Raw genomic sequence first — 18,387 nt, forward strand, 5'->3', positions numbered from 1 at the left:
TGTGATAAAATATGGAAATAAATTTGAATTGTTGAGTTTAAAATAATTTATTCGATTGCCACAGTGAAATTCTGATTGGTTAAATTGTGTAAACATCTAGGGTAGTGGAACTGAGGCAATCACATATAAATACCAGAATCAGATTTATTATCAGTGAAAATTGTTATTTTGTGGCCTTCAGTACAGTGCAAGACATAAAAATCACAATAAGTCGCATTAATAAATAAATAACTTGTGCAAAAGAAGAATAGTGAGGTAGCGTGCATCAGTTCATGGTCCATCAGAAATCTGATGCTGAGGGAAAGAATGTGTTTCTAAAGCTTTAAAAGTGCATCTTCAGGCACTGTACCTCCTCTCCAATGGTGGCAATGAGAAAAGGAAATGGGCCAAATGCTGGAAGTCTTAAACATTGGATGGCGCCTTATAGAGGCACTACCTTATGACGGAGTCTGCTGTGGCAGGGAGGAGTTGCCTGAGTCTACCACCATCTGCAGCCTCCTTTGATCGTGCACATTGGAGACTCCATACCAGGCTGTGATGTACCCGGTCAGAATGATCTCCAAGGTACATTTGAGGAAATTTGCAAGAGCCTTTGGTGGCATACCAAATCCCCAGAACTCTGAATGAAGTGTAGCAACTGCTATGCCTTCTTTGTGATTGCATCAATGTGTCAGGCCCAGGATAGGTCTCTGAGATGGTGACACCCAGGAACATGAAGCTGCTTGCCCTTTCCTTTCTTTTTGGCGTCTGCGTGCGTCCGTGTGCAATGTCGGCAGGACAATGTCTTTTTCATGCCTTTACAAGGCGCGGAGTGAGAGAGAGAGAGAGAGAGAGAGAGAGAGAGAGACTGAGACTGTGTGGCATGCCACTCCTTACACAGACATTTCGCAGTATTTTTCCTTTTTTTTTTTACGAGGTTGAGTTGCAATCTCAACATTCAACCCGGCACGGATGGAAAGTGTACTCGGAGCAGACCCAGCTGGGTTCTAACCTGGGAACCTCTGTTCCAGTGTCCGGCACTGATGTCATTGTGCCACCAGCCAGCCCCTGCTTGCCCTTTCCACTGCTTTCCTCTCCAGGAGGACTGGTGTATGTCCTTCCAACTTCCCCTTCTTGAAGTCCACAATCAGTTCCTTGGTCTTGCAGACACCGCGTGCAAGATTATTGTTGCAACACAAGTCAAGCAGCCAATTTATCTCACTCCTGTAAACCTCTTCATCGCCATTTGAGTGCCTGCCAACAGTAGCTGTGTCATCAGCATATTTATAGATGGTGTTTGGGCTGTGCCGGGCTACACAGTCATGAGTGTAGAGAGAGCAGAGCAGCCGGCTAAGCACACACCCCTTGGAGTGCACCAGTGTTGCATGTCAGCAAGGAGGAGACGTTATTACTGATCCACACAGATTGTGGTCTCCCGGTGAGGAAGTCAAGAATCCATTTGCAGAGGGAAGTATAAAGGCCCAGATTTTGAAGCTTGTTGATCAGTACTGAGGGGATAATGGTGTTAAATGCTGAGCTGTAATAGATAAGCAGCAGCTAGACACTATTAACCAGATATTCCAAGGCCGAGTAAAGAGCCAGTGAGATTGCACTGGCTGTAGATCTGCTGTGACAAATTGCAGTGGGTCCAGGCCCATGTTCAGATAGGAGTTAATTCTTACTGTGACCCACCTCTCAAAGCACTTCACCCCAGTTAATGTGAATGCCACTGGGTGATAGTCATTGATGAAGCTCACCCTCCTCTTCTTGGGCACTGGCATGATTGATACCATTTTGGAGGTCATAGAACCTCTGACTGCAGCACTGAAGGACTGAAGGTGCCCTTGAACACCACAGTCAGTTAGTCAGCACAGATTTTTTAAGCACTCTACCAGTACATCATTGGGGCCTGACACCTTGTGAAGATTGTTCTGACTGCAGCCTCCATGACAGAGATTACATGGTCATCAGATGCTGTGAAGATTTGCACGAGGGAAACCAGAGACTACATGTGCTAGAAGCTAGGACAGCAAACAGTCTTCTGGAAGAACTCTGAGTCAAATCAAGAAGGGAATCTGCAATGTTTCAGGTTGAAACCTGCATCGGGAGTCTTGGATAGGATTCTTGGGACAATTGAGGTGTTTCTGCATTTTTGTTTTACTGTGCTTGCCTGGAAAACAAATTCTAAATTAAGAAATTTAAAATTACTGTGAATTTATTCCTTTAGTGTATACCTCTGACAAAATGAGTTCCAAATTAACCACATAAACTTAAAAGCCGTCATGAATTTTGTGCTTTTTTTTTTAAAAAAAACAGATAATGATGGTTTTTCCAAGTTAAATGTTTATTCATGGTATAGGCAGACATCCAGAAGCTTTAAGACTTTAGAAAGTTGTCTTCAGACACCAGATGACAAATGCCATGGTAAAGTGATGATTTATACCAAAGATATTGCTGTTTACAGACTGTCAGGGTGCTGAAGCAGGGACCCAATCACAGACCAATGATATTGCACTGTGATATTTACTGTAGCAAATCCAGAGGGACAACAGAGTCGGCGTCAAAGTTCAGGAGGAGATCAAAAATTCCAGAGAAATCCAAAATCAAGAAACAGGCAGAGTCAATATTCAGACAGACAGTTCAGATACAAATGCTGGCCAGGTTCAGGAAAACTCACTGACACAATCTGGCAACAAACTGCTGAAAACACAGGACTGAAATACACTGAGCAATAAACAGAGAGGCAGATGATAGGTGGAGCACAATGAGTCACAGGTGGCAGCAATACAGGTAGTAACGAGAAACATGAGAGACGGAGTACTCAGTAATACAGGGGCCGGAGTAAAGCAGGAGCAGGGACAGGAGCACATGGCAGTACAAAACCACAGACTGACAGCTGGGGGAAAACACACAAAAGGACAAAGTTCAACTGGAGGTACTGACAGTAACACCGCCCCCCCCCCCCCCACAAACACCTCGTGGCGTCACAGCAAGTAGAGCTGGGTGCTGGCGATGAAAGCCCCTGACGAGAGAGGGTTCCAGAGCGTTAAGGGCGGGGACCCACCACCTCTCCTCAGGACTGTAGTCCTCCCAGTCCACAAGGTGCTGGAGGCCACGGCCCTAACAACGAACATCCAGCAGTTGACGCACCATGAAGGCCTCTGACCCATCGATGAGCTGTGGGAGGGGCGGTGGGAAGTGTTTGGGGACAGGACACAAGGAGCGGCTCATGAAAGGCTTGATGCGGGACACATGCAAGCTGGCATGAATGTGGCAGAGAGTGGAGGGGAGTTTGAGACAGATGACAGCAGGACTGGTGACTTTAGCCAATGAAGTGGGGGAGGGGCGAGCTTGCAGGAATCCACCTTGAGGGGCAGGTCTCGAGTTGAAAGCCACACACACCATGCCTTGGCGGAAATGTGGGGCCTTGGAACGATGGCGGTCAACTTGACACTTGATCCTAGCAGAGGCACGGAGAAGGGCAGAGCAAGTGCACCTCCACGTCCGCTGACAACGGCTGTTGAATGCCTCGGTAGATGGAATGCCAACCTCCTCCTCCTGGGCAGGAAACAGTGGAGGTTGGTAGCCAAGGCAGAGCTCAAAGGGGGACAGACTGGTGGATGAGGATGGATCAGAGTTTATGGTGTCCCCGGCCCAGGGTAGCTGCTGACTCCACGCAGAGGGTTTCTGGGAGACCAAACACCACAATACAGTCTCTAGTTGTTGGTTGGCCCGCTCGGTCTGGCCGTTGGTCTGTGAGTGGAATCCTGAAGACAGGCTCAGAGGCACCCAGAAAATTACAGAATGTCCTCCAGAAGTCGGATGTGAATTGAGAGCCTCTGTCTGACAACATCTACAGGTAACCCATGTAATTTAAAAACATGTACTAGTAATTTGGCTGTTTCTTTGGCTGAGGGGAGTTTAGGTAAAGGAATGAAGTGTACAGACTTGGAAAAACGATCAACTACTGTGAGGATAGTGGTGTTACCATCTGATGGGGGAAGACCAGTGACAAAATCCAGGGCAATGTGGGACCAGGGTCTCTTGGGGACAGACATGGGCTGTAACAGACCAGCAGGTGACCGGTTACAGTTCTTGACTTGAGCACAGACCGAGCAGGCTGAGACAAAGTTGTGGCTGTCATCTCCCATGGAGGGCCACTAGAACCACTGACTGATGAAGGCCTGAGTATGCTTGGAAGAATGACCCCACTGCAATACCTGTGAGCGGACAGAGCTGGGAACATACACACGGTTAGTGGGACATTGACGAGGGGCTGCCTCGCTCTGTTGAGCAGCTTGCACTATGGCTTCAATGTCCCATTGCACTGCACCCATGAGACAGTGAGCAAGGAGGATGACATTGGGTACCTCAGGGGTCTCAGGGGAGGGAAATCTTCAGGAGAGGACATCAGGTTTTCCATTCTTGGAACCTGGGCGGAAGGACAGGGTAAAGTTGAATCTTGTGGAAAACAGGAACCAGTGAGCTTGACGGGAGTTGGGATGCTTGGCTGTATGGATATATTCCAGATTCTTGTGATCAGTCCAGACTAAGAATGGCACCTTTGCTCCCTCCAGCCAATACCTCCACTCCTCCAGAGCTAGCTTCACAGCCAGCAGCTCCCAGTTTTCGACTTCGTAATTCCGCTCCGTGGAAGTGAGGTGGCGAGAGAAGGTGGCGCAGGGGTGTACCTTCTCATCCCTGGCCGAGCGCTGAGAGAGAACAGCTCCTACACCAATATCAGACGCATCCACCTCCACAATGAACTGCCGGTCGGTGTTGGGTTGAATCAAGATGGGGGCAGAGGTGAAACGTTCCGTCAGGTCAGAGAATGCTTTTTCAGCAGCAGGGGACCAGGATTATCTGACAGCCGATGAGGTAAGAGCAGTGGGGGGTACAGACAGTGTACTGTATTTTCTGATGAAGCGGCGATAGAGGTTAGCAAAGCCCAAGAAGCGTTGCAACTCCCGACGAGTCGAGGGTTGGGGCCATTCAACCACCGCCTTGACCTGCCGTTGGTCCATCTGAATGGAACCGCCTGAAATTACATACCCCAGGAAGGAGATGGTATTGCAATGAAACTCACATTTCTCAGCCTCCACAAAGAGCTAGTTCTCTAGAAGGTACTGGAGAATTTTGCGGACGTGACCTGTGTGCTCAGCAAGGGACTTAGAAAAAAAAATCAAAATGTTGTCGAGATACACAAACAAATTGGTTCAGCATGTCCCTGAGAACATTATTGACCAGGGCTTGAAAGACGGCGGAGGCATTGGTGAGACCGAATGGCATGACCAGATACTTGTATTGGCCTGATGTGGTGTTGAAGGCCCTCTTCCACCCATCCCCTTCGTGGATGCATACAAGATGGTAGGCTTTACAAAGATCAAGCTTGGTGAAAACTGAGGCCCCTTGGGAGAGATGTGCCAGGCAAGATGTCAATGGCGCAACCATGCGGACGATGAGGTGGTAAGGAATTGGCCCAAGACTTGCTAAACACAGCCTTGAGGTCCAAGTATTCAGGAGGAATAGCACTAAGGTCCAGAAATTCCTTGGCGGTGCGGGGTGGATCTGGGCTTAGAGACAAGGGGATCTGAACACGGTGGAGGCAGTGGAAGTGACAGAATGGGCTCCAGCCTACAATCTTGTGACAGAGCCAGTCAATGTGGGGGTTGTGCTTAACTAACCAGGGATGGCCCAGGACAATGGGAGCTTGAGGAGAGTCAATAACATAAAGGGTTAACTGTTCATGATGGTTGCCGGATAAACTGAGACTCACCAGGGCTGTGACTTGGGTGACGTTAGCCAGTCTCTGACCATTCAAGGCGTTGGCTACCAATGGTGACTGGAGAGCAGACGTGGGTAGCCCCCACTGGGCAACCAAGCCGGAATCGATAAAACACTCCTCCGCACCGGAGTCAACCAAGATGGAGACTGCTCACCGTGGGACGCCCCACTCCAGAGAAGCAGGTATGAGAGTGAGTGGCGTCAAGGAGGGCCGGACAGGGGTCATGCTCACCAGTACTCCTCATCCTACTGTTGAGTGCTTGGCTTTTGTTGGGCAGGTGGAGACGAAGTGGTCTGGTTGGCCACAGTACAGACAAGAATGGGTGCTGATTCTCCTTTGTCTTTCAGTCGGCATCAGGTGGGTACAGTCAACCTTCATAGCTCAGGCTCTGGAAAGGGAATTGTAGATGGGAGAAAACGGCAGGTCAATATAGACTGACGAGGAGCTTGGAAATCACCCAGTGCCCCCAGGGACCTTCTGGAACCCCTCCCTCTGTGGCCCTGCTGAAGGCAAACGTCAATCTGGATGGCCAAACCCACCAGGGCTTCAAAGGTGGCAGGAAGGTCCTGGGTGAGCAGTTCATCTTTTATGTCTTCGGAGAGGCCATTCAGGAAGCTGTCGTACTGTGCCTCCAAGTTCCAGCCGCTGAAGATAACTAGGGTCCGGAACTCTATGGTGTAATCCGACACCAATCTGCACCCCTGGTGTATGTGCAGCATTTCACGGGCAGCCTCTCTCCCATGTTTGGAGCGATCAAACAGTTTTCTCATCTCTTCAGAAAGTAACTGAAAACTAATGCAGAAAGGGGAGCCTGTCTCCCAGACAGTTGTTCCCCATTCTCTCACCCGACTGGACAGTTGGGTGATGACATAGGCTACCTTGGCTCAATCAGTCGGAAATGTTGTTGGTTGTAATTCAAATATGAGGGAGCACTGGGAAAGAAAAGAGCGGCGGATATTGGGCTCACCTGAGTACTTTTCTGGAGGAGGCAGACGGGGCTCTTGGACAGGAGGAGCATGCGAGGACACAGAGGGCAGGGCAGAAGATGCAGTCGCAGATTGTTGATGGAGGCTCTGGGGTAGCTGGAGTGACTGAGTCTGGGCCACAAGATCGGCTACATCGGCAAAAAGCGACTCCACTGCCCAAAACGTAGACTCCAGCTGGTTCTGGTGTATCCCCAGCATCACTCCCTGTTGATCTAGGACAGCTCTGAGACAACCAGGGTCTGCTAAATCCATTCTGGCCAGATTGTACTGTCACAACACTGGAGCAAGGACCCAATTGCAGACCAAGTACTGTGCACACCGTGATATTTACTGAGTAGCAAATCCAGAGGGACAACAGAGTCAGCGTCAAAGTTCAGGAGGAGATCAAAAATTCCAGAGAAATCTAAAAACCAGAATCAGGAAGCAGGCAGAGTCGATATTCAAACAGACAGAGTTCAGATACAAATGCTGGAAAAGCTCAGGAAAACTTGCTGGGACAATCTGGCAACACACTGCTGAAAACACAGGACTGAAATACACTGAGCAATAAACAGAGAGACAGATGATAGGAGGAGCACAATGAGTCACAGGTGGCAGCAATACAGGTAATAATGAGATACAGAAGAGAGACAGAGTACTCGGCTGGGCGTTGGGCATGGGCTGCTGGTTGGCTGGGCGGCTGGGCGGGGCTCTGCTGGAACTGCTGGGCCTTGATGCGTGAATGTGGTTTGGAACTTGTTGAGGGAAAGAGAGTGGGGAAGGAACGGGAATTGCTGGGAGGGGGTCGTGTGGGTGCAGTAATGGCGGACAAGATGGGGGGGGTGGTTGAGGGAAAGAAAGTGGAGAAGGAGCGGGATAGGGATTTGGGATCAGAGGTAGGCAGCTGGGGAGAGATGGATTATTGTGAAGGGAGAAATAAAGAGAATGAGGAGATAGTGAGGGGATGGATGAATGAAAACCAAGACAAAGGGAATAAAAGAATAGGAAATGACGGTGGAGAAAGCTCTGAAAGTGAGGAAGATGAACAAGCTCAGAGAGGAGGTGTTGTCATAATTAGGTGTAATGAGAAGGCTCAGGGACATATGAAGAAAATTAACCCATTTGTGCTAACAACAACTCTGGCAAATAAGGTAGGGGAAATAATACTTGCAAAAGTCCTTAATGATGGCAACTTATTGGTAAGATGTGCGAACGAGGAACAACTTGAGAAAGCACTCAAGCTAAAAGAGATAGGAAAATGCAAGGTGAAATACACAGGGAGGGTGGAAGCACAAAATAGTGATTGTAAAGGAGTGATCACGGAGGTACCAATGAGTATAAATATGGAGGAGTTAAAGAAGAATATCAAAGGAGGAAAAGTAATGAATGTTCAAAGATTGAAAACAACAAAGGAGGGAATGAAAAAGGAAAGTAAAACAGTACTGATTGAACTTGAAGAAAAAAGAGTGCGAAGGAAGGTGTTCCTGGCTTTCATGAGTTACCCAGTAAGGGTGTATTTGCCAAAGCCAGTGAGGTGCTATAATTGTCAAAGGTTTGAACACATAGCTAAAAACTGTAAAAGGCAGAGGAGATGTGCTAGATGTGGGGTGTGATCATGAATATGGAAAGTGCGGAACAGGAGTGTAACCAAAATGCTGCAATTGTGGAGGAGCTCATACTGTGGCATATAGTGGGTGTGAGGTTATGAGACGGGAGAATAAAATTCAAGAAATAAGAGTGAAAAGAAAGATCACTTGTGCAGAAGCTGTAAGAATGTCAAGAGAACAGAATAATGCTCCTAATGAACAGGGAGCAATAAGGATATGAGAGATGCAACAAAGAACAAATGATAGGATTTATGTAGACAAAAAGGCTCTAGTAACATTCATTGCAGGAGTGATTAATAGTACGGCTGAGGTAAAGTCAAAAAGTGACAAAATTCAGCTGGTGGTAAAAGCAGCAGTGAACCGTTTAGGGTTAGTAGGACTGACATGGGAGGAAGTGAGGGTGAACCTCACTAATCAGTCAAGCCAGGAGGTGTCATGTGTTGGTTAATACTAATCATGGTGATTCTTTTACAATGGAATGCAAGGAGCTTACTGGTCAATGGCCAGGAATTCAAGCACTTTATTAAAGAAATGGTTGTAAAACCGGATGTAGTGTGTATTCAAGAAACTTGGTTGAAACCAACTTTAGACTTTGTGGTATATGGGTATACAATGATAAGGAAAGATAGAAATCTAGGGGGAGGAGGGGGTTGTGCTATGTTAATCAAGCAAGGTATACCATATAGGGTACTGGAAAAAGGAGATGATCAGGAATACATAGTGGTGGAAGTGTGGGAGAGAAGGGAGAGAGGGGAGGGAGTGGTTATAATTAACTACTACAATCCATGTAAAAGCTTGGATTTGGACAGCCTATTAAAGATACAAGGACAAAACAGGCATAAAGTAGTGTGGTGTGCAGATTTCAATGCTCATAGCACAATATGGGGGGATCAGATTACAGATTCAAATGGAAAGGTAATTGAAGATTTGATGGGAGAAAGGAATTTGGTGTGTATGAATGATGGTAGAGGAATAAGGATAAACGTAACAACAGGAACTGAGTCAGTATTAGATATTATGTGAGTGTCTAATACCTTGGCTGGAGTTATTAACTGGGGAGTTTGGACTGCTTCAGCAGTAGGCAGTGATCACTACCCAGTTTTATGTTCAGTGGGTGAAAGAGTTGAAGTAAGACCAGTTGAAAGAATCCCAAAGTGGGTGTTTGGAAAAGCAGACTGGGGTAAGTTCCAGAAGTTGAGTGAAGAAGCATTGACAAGGATTGACATTTCTGGAAATATAGATGAATTAAAAGTCAGGTGACTTCAGCAATTATTATGGCAGCAGAAGGATCTATATCCAGGAGTAAAAATAGGATGAATAGAAAACTGGGTACCATGGTGGACAGAGAAATGTTGTCAGGCTTTAAAAAACAGAAATACAGCATTCAGGCTATTTAAAAGAACCCATAATATGCAGCATTTGATTCAATATAAGAAGGCACAGGCAGTGGAGAGAAGAACTACACATCAAGCTAAAAGGGCAAGTTGGAGGAGTTTTTGCAATAAAATGGGAAGAACAACACCTGTGGGAGAGGTATGAGGAATGATTAAAAGAATGGGAGGAGATAGAAGGGAATGGGAATATCCAGTAATGATATCTGAGGAGGAAACAGCAGTCTCCAGTAGGGATAAGGCTGAGATCATGGCCAAGTCATTTGTACTGATACACAGTTCAGAAAATTTGTCTGAAGAAGGGAGAAGGAGAAGGAAAAGGGAAAGAACAATGAGTCAACACCCAGCTGTGTTAATCAGGAGGGAAGGAACAGATGATATAATTGATGATCCATTTACGTTAGCAGAAATGGTGAGAGCAATAAAGAGATCGAGACCAACCTCCCCAGGGAAAGATCTGATATGCTCTGTGATGCTAAAAAATCTAGGAGAAGGAGTGCTCTTGAAGTTGCTGCATTTTTATAACAGAGTGTGGGAGGAGGGAAGATTACCAAGTGCATGGAAAGAAGCAGCAGTAATTCCAATAAGGAAGCCTGGCAAGGATCCATCAAAACCCACTAGCTACAGACCATTAGCATTAACATCAAATATATGTAAGATAATGGAAAGGATGATAACAGAAAGGTTATCGTATGAGCTTGAGAAGAGGGGAATGCTGGCAAGTTATCAGAGTGGTTTTAGAAAGGGAAGAAATTCCATGGACTCAGTGATTATGTTAGAGACTGAAATAAGGAAGGCCCAGGCAAATAAAGAATCAGTAGTTGCAGTGTTTTTTGACATTGAAAAAGCCTATGATATGATGTGGAAGGAAGGATTATTAATTAAATTGCACAAGATGGGGGTTGGTGGGAGAGTTTTTAATTGGATTAAAGATTTTTTGTTTGGTAGAAAAATTCAAGTTTGGATTGGGTCAGAATTATCAAAACAGTACATAGTGGGAAATGGCACACCTCAAGGTAGTATGATTAGCCCGTTACTTTTCATCATTATGATTAATGATGTCTTCACAAAGGTACCAGTGGATATAGGTAGGTCACTGTTTGCGGGTGATGGGGCCTTGTGGAAAAGAGGCAGGAATGTGGAGCATGTAATCAGGAAATTACAAGAAGCAATTGAAGAAGTGGTGGAGTGGGGTTATGATTGGGGATGTAGATTTTCAGTACAAAAAACTCAAACCGTATTTTTTTACCAGGAAAAGAATTGAGGTAGGGAAGAAGTTAAGGATGTATGGAATTGAATTAGAAAGGGTTGGATCATTTAAATTTCTGGGAGTTATATTTGATTCACGATTAACATGGGCAGACCATATCAGGAAAGTTGAGGAGAAATGTAAGAAAGTAATAAATGTGATGAGATGTTTGACTGGTAGGGAATGGGGAGCAAGTTGTTCAGCATTGAAGAGAATGGCTTTAGTGAGATCTGTGTTGGACTATGGAAATATAGCATATGGATCAGCAGCTAGGTCTCTGATAAGGAAACTGCATGTGATTCAGGCTCAGGCCTTGAGAGTGTGCAGTGGGGCTTTTAAAACGTCACCAGTTCTTCAGGTAGAAATGGGAATAATACCTTTGGAACTAAGAAGGATACAACTGATGGGAAACTACTGGGCTAACTTGCAGGGGCACAATGATTCTCACCCTGCTAAAGCAGTGTTGCAGGAGTGCTGGGAAAATCGGAGGTTTCAGAGGGATACCTTTAGTCGGGTAGGGAATGACATCGTGAAAGAATGTGGAGTGTTTGATCTAAGGATAAGTCCTTCAGTCGTTTATCCAGTTGTAGTTCCATGGAAGCTTGTATGGCCTGACATAGACTGGCATTTGTTAGAGGTAAAAAGGAAAGGAAGATATAAAACTGATTTGGTAAATGCATTTAACTGTCACGTGATGGAAAAGTATAGTGATTATACTCACATTTATAAGAATGGTGCGAAGGAACCTGAAACAGGAGTGACAGGGTTTGGGGTGGTTATACCAGCAAAAGAAATTGGAATCAGCAGAGGAACATCTAATAAGTTAGGGGTGTTTACAGTGGAGATGCTGGCAGTGTTGGTTGCGTTGCAATGGGTGCAGAAAGCCAGACAAGCCAAAGCATTGATATGTTCAGATTCATCCTCAGTTCTAGCAAGTTTAAGGTCTTTTCACACAAACAGTCGGCAAGATGTAATTTATGAAGTCCTTCAGTTAGTTGCAAGAATTGCAAATCAGGGAGGTCAGGTAAAATTTCTATGGGTTCCAGCACATGTATGGGTGAAGGGGAATGAGAGGGTGGATGAGTTGGCAAAGAGGGCGTTAAAGAAAGAAAACATAGAAATGCACATTGGTATCAGTAAAGCAGAGGTTAAGTGTGTAATCTGGGAAAAAATCAACCAAATGTGGCAAGAAAGATGGGACATGGAGGGGAAAGGGAGGCATTTATATCAAATACAAAAAAGTATTGCAGGTACTAGGGTAGGTAGTGGAAACAGAAGAGAGGAAATTGTGTGGACTAGGTTAAGGCTGGGACACTGTGCATTAAACAAAACATTGAAAATGATAGGGAAACACCAGACAGGATTGTGTGAGGAATGTCAGGAAGAGGAGTCAGTAGAACATGTAGTTCTGAGTTGCAGGAAGTATGGGATACAGAGAGAGATGATGAGAATTAAACTAAGGGAATTAGGGGTGCAGGAATTCACATTAAAGGGGTTGCTGGGCATGGGTAAGAGAGCACAGGTTAGGGTATTTTTTAGCTTTCTTAAGGGGTACAGGGATTTTTTATAGGATATGATGGATAAACAGGAATAGGGTACTAGGATGGCCAAAGATGGGAGGATAAAGTATAGGTTAGGGTGTGTGTGTGTGTGTGTGTGTGTGTGTGAGATTGGGTGAAGGGGTTTAGAATGTGCGTCTATTGCACACTCTGGAGCAGAAGGTGGCAGTAATGCACCATTAAGCTGGGTGCCAACCGCCATAAAACAAGACACAGACAGACAGACAGAGTACTCAGTAATACTGGGGCTGGAGTAGAGCAGGAGCAGGGACAGGAGTACATGGCAATACAAAACCACAGACTGACAGCTGGGGGAAACACACAAAAAGTCAGAGTTCAACTGGAGGTACTGACACAGACTTTGCCTCAATGTAAACAGATTTTCCAAGACAGAATACAAAAGAAATATTTAAAAGTTATCTGAAGTAATTGCTAACTAATTGCAAGCTGTCTTTTCTTGATGTAACATCTCAAAACCAAGGGATACCTATTTTAATTGCAATTCATTATATAAATCAATTTTGAAGCAAGTATACCTGAAGTGTAAGGATATAATCATATTTTCATGAAAAAAAATCATTGTGCAGTATCTCTGGAATCCGAGTTATGGAGGAGAAAAAAATCAGAATATTGATCGAACGACAGAGACCTGCAATCTAGATTTTGGATTTGGGATCACATTGTAATGATAAAATGCACTGTGCCTCAATATGGTGAGTTACTTACAGAAAAAGAATGGTCCTGTAGAATAAAGGAACAAGATCTATTGGTACGTGGAACCAACTTGGAGTGTTTAATCTATGTTGTCTATTGTTTTCAACAGTAAAAATACTCCAGGGCTCCTGAAGCAGATGAGATGGTATTTACTACATGGAACATTTGTGAAATTGAATAAGAGGTAGAGATTATTAGATAAGAAGAGGAAAATTGCATTGCCAAATGTTCTAAATTCATTTTAAAATCACATTTCTACCTGATTTGGAATAAATCATCTAGACATATAAGTTACCAGTCTGATGTGAATATGAGAGCTAATGAAATTTAATCTAATGTAAATACAAATAATAAACAGTTTACAGACATAGATGTTGTGCCCTTGTCCATATACATTTAAAGACAACACTGTGCGGAGAAATGGGGGAAAGGAAGTGCTCCTGACACCTTCACTCATCAAAGTTCTCCAACCCCAATTATTTGATGAGATCATGCAAAAACCCAAGGAATGCCTTCTACTGTACTTCATGACAATGGGCATGCCTTTGGAATGCCAACCTATATGCTACCTTCACCTTCTTCTTTGACACTCCCTCCCTCAGGATTGAGGGTGACTTGCTTCCACTCGAGTGGAGAGAGCAGGGTGTGGAGTACGTTTCTTTTAATGTGTGATGGGTGTTGCACATCAGCTGCCAGTCTTGGCAGAATGAGATTTTGGTCCAATCACATGGAGGTCCAAAACAACTGGACATCTGAGACATCATATTTCTTCAAAGAATGGGGTAACCCTTCTTCTTCCATTGTTGTTGCCCTCACTACATCTCCTTCATTTCTCGGACATCGGCCCTCATCCCATCTTCCTGCCACCATAACAGTTGGTGTTCCTCTTGTCCTTATCTACCATCCCACAAACCTCCACATTCAATCATTATTTTTGCAACTTCTGCCATCTTTAACAAGAACCTACCACCAAACACACCTTTATCCCACCATCACCCCCAATCTCCACTTTCCACAGAGGTTGCTCTCTCTATGATTCCCTTGTCTATTTATCCCTCCCCACTGATCTCCCTTCTTGCCCTTATCCCTGCAGGCAGGACAAGTACCACACTTGCACAACTCCTCCTTCACCATCATTCAGAGCCCAAAACAAGTGAGACAGCATTTCACCTGCAAGTCTTTCAGGGTCAGCTACAGTATCGAGTGTTCCTGGTGCAGCTTCCTCTACGTCAGGGGATTGAGGGACCACTCGCTCTGTCCTCAACAGCTAGGATTTCCTGGTGGCTAACCATTTTAAGTCCAAACCCTGTTCTCATTCTGACATATCAGTCCATGGACTCCTCTACTGTCATGATGAGGTCTCTCTCAGTTTGGAGGAGCAACATCTCCTATTCTCATATTCTGCCTGGATAGCCTCCAACTTGACAGCATGAGAATTGATCTTGCTAACTTCTGGTAATTTCTCTCCCACTCCCCTTCCTCTCATTTTTCATTTTCCCATTCTAGCTCCCCACTTACCCCTTCTCTTCTTCTCAACTGCCTATCAGCTCCCCCTGGTGCTCCTCCTCCTTCCTTTTCTCCCTCCTCTCCTATCATATTCTTTCTTCTTCAGTCCTTAACTTTTTAACCAATCATCTCCCAGTTTCTCACTTCAACTCGTCCTCACCTGGCTTCACCCATCTCCTTCCAGCTTGTACTCCTTCCTTCCCCCCCCCCCCCACTTCTTCTTCTGTCTCCTTTTCCCTTCCTTTCCAGCCCTGATGACAGCTTGGATGGGATGGTTGTGTTGAATGCCAAGTGTAGTCAATGAATTGCAGCCAGGTGTATGTGTTCCGAGTGAAGAGCCAGAGAAATTGTATCTGCTATAGCAATAGGCAAATTGTACCAGATCTAGATCATCTCTGAGGCAGGAATTAATCTGTACCTGAACCATCCACTTGAAGCATTCCATTACAATTGATGTAATCACTACCAGATGGTAGTCATTGATGCAGGTCACCACTCTGTTCTTGGCCACTGATTCAATAGATGACTTTTTGAAGTAAGTGGAAACTCAGACCAGAGAAGCGAGAGGTTGAATATGTCCATAAATACCAACTCCACGTCCTGAGATCTATACCTAATGCCATGCATCAACACATGCATGGTCTTGACCGTTTCCTGCAACAATACTCACTGCCTTTGTCTCAAAGTTCTCCTTGTCCACATTTCCACTCCAACTTTTGTTTCCTTCAGTGTTTCAACCAAATCTTTTTCCCCTGTTTTTTCATGCAGAAAGATCACAAACCAATCTAAATTAAAAGCAGAAAATGAGGGAAATATTCAGTGGCTCTGGCTCTGTAAATGAGAAGAGAAACAGAGTCAATACCATACGGTTGAAGATCCTTCATTTTTTTTTCCACAGATGCAGCCAGATCTAGCAGGATATTTCCAGTATCTTTCATTTTTAACCATATAACCATATAACAATTACAGCTCGGAAACAGGCCATCTCAGCCCTTCTAGTCCATGCCGAACTCTTACTCTCACCTAGTCCCACCAACCTGCGCTCAGCCCATAACACTCCATTGCTTTCCTGTCCATATATCTATCCAATTTAACTTTAAACAACAACATCGAATCTGCCTCAACCACTTCTGCTGGAAGCTCGTTCTACACAGCTACCACTCTCTGAGGAAAGAAGTTCCCCCTTATGTTACCCCTAAACTTTTGCCCTTTAACTCTCAAGTCATGTCCTCTTGTTTGAATCTCCCCCATTCTCAATGGAAAAAGCCTATCCATGTCAACTCTATCAATCCTCCTCATAATTTTAAACACCTCTATCAAGTCCCCCCTCAACCTTCTACGCTCCAAAGAATAAAGACCTAACTTGTTCAACCTTTCTCTGTAACTTAGGAGATGAAACCAAGGCAACATTTTAGTAAATCTCCTTTGTACTCTCTCAATTTTATTGACATCTTTCCTATAATTCGGTGACCAGAACTGTACACAATACTCCAAATTTGGCCTTATCAATGCCTTGTACAGTTTCAACATTACATCCCAACTCCTATACTCACTGCTCTGATTAATAAAGGCCAGCATACCAAAAGCTTTCTTCACCACCCTATCCACAGGAGATTCCACCTTCAGGGAACTATGCACCATCATTCCTAGATCCCTCTATTCTACGGTATTCTTCAATGCCCTACCATTTACCATGTATGTCCTATTTTGATTAGTCCTACCAAAATGTAGCACCTCACATTTTTCAGCATTAAACTCCATCTGCCATCTTTCAGCCCACTCTTCTAACTGGCCTAAATCTCTCTGCAAGCTTTGAAAACTTACTTCATTATCTACAACGCCACCTGTCTTAGTATCATCTGCATACTTACCAATCCAATTTTTATTTTAGTTTTCCCGCATTTGTAGATTTTTTTTTATTTTCAGTTCTTGAATTCCACTGTTCCTGATTTTTCTCCTCCTTCACTTTCCTCTGACCGAGCACTTCTACTCTTATGTTTATCTGTATTATCTCTGCCCCCTCTGATTCTGAATGAACTGTTCCCTGCTGAGGCCCCAGCTTCACCCACCTCTTCCCTGAACCTGACATGACATTGATCTATTCTTCCATCCCCCTCACGTCTGATCTTTTGCTAGGTCCTACAGTCTCCACAGTTCCTGATCCAATTGAATTCCTCCTTTCAGCCTCTTTGTCTAGATTTGTCCATTACTAACAGCCAACATGATACTGACCATATCAATTTTACCCTCCCCCACTTACTCTAACCAACCTCTGCATGAGTTTGCAGATCTCCACATATTAGATACAAATACTGAAATAGTCATCAAACCTATTGACAGTGGTTTGACAATGCAACCTGCACCTCACAAGTTGAATGCCAGGTCCCATGGAAAGGATCTGGCCCAGATGTTGTACCTGGCCGGGTACTGAAGACAACTGACTCAAATGTTTACTGACATCTTTAACCTCTAACTTTGACAGCCTGAGATATCTACCTGCTTCAAGCAGGCTTCAATTACACTGATGCCCAAGAAGAATGTGGTAACCTGCCTCAACAGCTATTGTCCAGTAGCAGTTACATCCACTGTGATGAAGTTCTTTGAGAAGCTGGTCACGGGGCATATCAACTCCTGCTTAAGGAGTGACTTGGATCCACTCCAATTTGCCTACCGTCCTAGGAGATCACCTGCAGATGCCATTTCATTGGCTCTTCAATCAGCTCTGGAACATCTAAACAATGAAGATGCATACATCAGGATACACTTCATTGACTACAGCTCAGCATTTAACACTACTGTTCACCTGAAACTAATCAAAAACCTCCAAGAGCTAGGCCTTGATATCTCCTTGTGCAACAAGATCTTTGGTTTCCTCACTTGCAGACCCCAGTCAGAGCGGATTGCCAACAACATCTCCTCCACGATCGCAATCGGCATAGGTGCATCACAAGACTGTGTGTTTAAACCCCCACTGCATTTGCTTTATGGCTGTGAGTCTAAGTACCCCTCCAATGCCAAGTTTAAGTTTGATGATGGCACCACTGCTGTAGGCTGAATCGAAGGTGGCCATGAATCAGCATATAGAAAGGAGATTGAGAATCTGGCTGAGTGGTGTCACAACAACAACCTCTCACTCAGTGTCAGCAAAACCAAGGAGCTGATTATTGACTCCAGGAGAAGAAACCAGGAGTCCGTGAGCAGGTCCTTTTTTGGGGATCAGATGTGGAGAGAGTCAGCAAATTTAAATTCCTTGGCATAATCATATCAGAGAAGCTGTCCTGGGACCAGCAACTAAGTGCCATTGCAATGCCTCTACTTTCTTAGAAGTTTACAATGTAATCTAAAACTTTGACAAATCTCTTCAATTGCACAGTGGAGAGTATCCTGTCTGATTGCATTCCAGCCTGGTATGGAAACGCCAATCTCCAGGAACGGGAAATCCTACAAAAAGTAGTAGATACAGCCCAGTCCATCACAGGAAAAGGCCTGCCCAACATTGAGCACATCTACAAGGAGCACCACCACAAGGAAGCCAAATCCATCATCAGGGACTCCCGACCATCCAGGCCATGTTCTCTTCTCAGTGCTGCCATAGGGGAGGGAGTACAGTTACTGCATTGAAACTTTCTCCA

General features: G+C 44.8%; 1 long non-coding RNA gene across 1 annotated transcript; it reads left to right on the top strand.

Annotated features, from left to right (window-relative positions):
• The first annotated feature begins 4,582 nt into the window (after positions 1-4,582).
• On the top strand, positions 4,583-17,637 carry LOC140210430 (uncharacterized). Its single transcript, XR_011889234.1, has 3 exons — positions 4,583-4,857; positions 13,359-13,433; positions 17,238-17,637. It is a non-coding gene; the product is annotated as an uncharacterized lncRNA (long non-coding RNA).
• The last annotated feature ends 750 nt before the right edge of the window (positions 17,638-18,387 follow it).

This window comes from Mobula birostris, chromosome 15 (assembly GCF_030028105.1).
Source record: "Mobula birostris isolate sMobBir1 chromosome 15, sMobBir1.hap1, whole genome shotgun sequence".
NCBI classification, from domain to species: Eukaryota; Metazoa; Chordata; class Chondrichthyes; order Myliobatiformes; family Myliobatidae; genus Mobula; species Mobula birostris.